Here is a 1,147-nt window from a genome sequence, read left to right on the forward strand (position 1 = left end):
CTCACTCTGTCGCCCGGGCTGGAGTGCAGTGGCACGACCTCAGCTCACTGCAACCTCCGTCTCACAGGTTCAAGCGATTCTCCTGCCTCAGCCTCCTGAGTAGCTGGGACTACAGGCACATGCCACTACACCTGGCTAATTTTTTTTTTTTTGTATTTTTGTAGAGACGGGGTTTCACTGTGTTAGCCACAATGGTCTCAATCTCCCGACCTTGTGATCCACCCGCCTCAGCCTCCCAAAGTGCTGGGATTACAGGCGTGAGCCACCGCGCCCGGCATTAATTATTATTTTTTTAGAGACAAGGTCTAACTCTGCCGCCCAGGCTGGAGTGCAGTGGTGTGATCTCAGCTCACTGTAGGCTCAACCTCCTGGGCTCTAGCGATTCTCCTGCCTCACCCTCCCGAGTCACTGGGATTAGAGGCCTGAGCCACCAAGACTCGCTAATTTTTTAATATTTTGTAGAGATGGGGTATTCCTATGTTGTCCAAGCTGGTCCCTAATTCCTGGGCTCAAGCAATCCTCCTGCCTTAGCCTCCCACAGTGTGGAGATTATAGGCATGAGCCACTGCACCTAGCTAACCCCAGTTTCATAGAAAACTGAGGCTCAGCGGGCTTGTCAGTTCCCCAAAGTAAAAGTCAGCAGAAGGCTGGAGGTGGTGGCTCATGCCTGTAATCCCAGCGCTTCGGGAGGCGGAGGCAGGTGGATCACCTGAGGTCAGGAGTTCAAGACCAGCCTGACCAACATGGTGAAACCCCGTCTCTACAAAAATACAAAAAAATGGGCTGGGCGCAGTGGCCCCAGCACTTTGGGAGGCCGAGGCAGGTGGATCACGAGGTCAGGAGATCGAGACTATCCTGGCTAACATGGTGAAACTCCGTCTCTACCAAAAATATAAAAAATTAGCCAGGCGTGGTGGCGGGCTCCTGTAGTCCCAGCTACTCAGGAGGCTGAGGCAGGAGAATTGCTTGAACCTGTGAGACGGAGGTTGCAGTGAGCTGAGATCACGCCACTGCACTCCAGCCTGGGTGACTGAGTGAGACTTTGTCTCAAAAAAAAAAAAAAAAAAGAAAGAAAGAAAAAAAAAAGTCACCAGGAGGCTGAAGGTGGTGTGGCTCATGCCTGTAATCCCAGCACTTTGGGAGGCCG

The sequence above is a fragment of the Colobus angolensis genome, unplaced genomic scaffold (genome assembly GCF_000951035.1).
Source record: "Colobus angolensis palliatus isolate OR3802 unplaced genomic scaffold, Cang.pa_1.0 Scaffold66, whole genome shotgun sequence".
Taxonomy (NCBI): Eukaryota; Metazoa; Chordata; class Mammalia; order Primates; family Cercopithecidae; genus Colobus; species Colobus angolensis.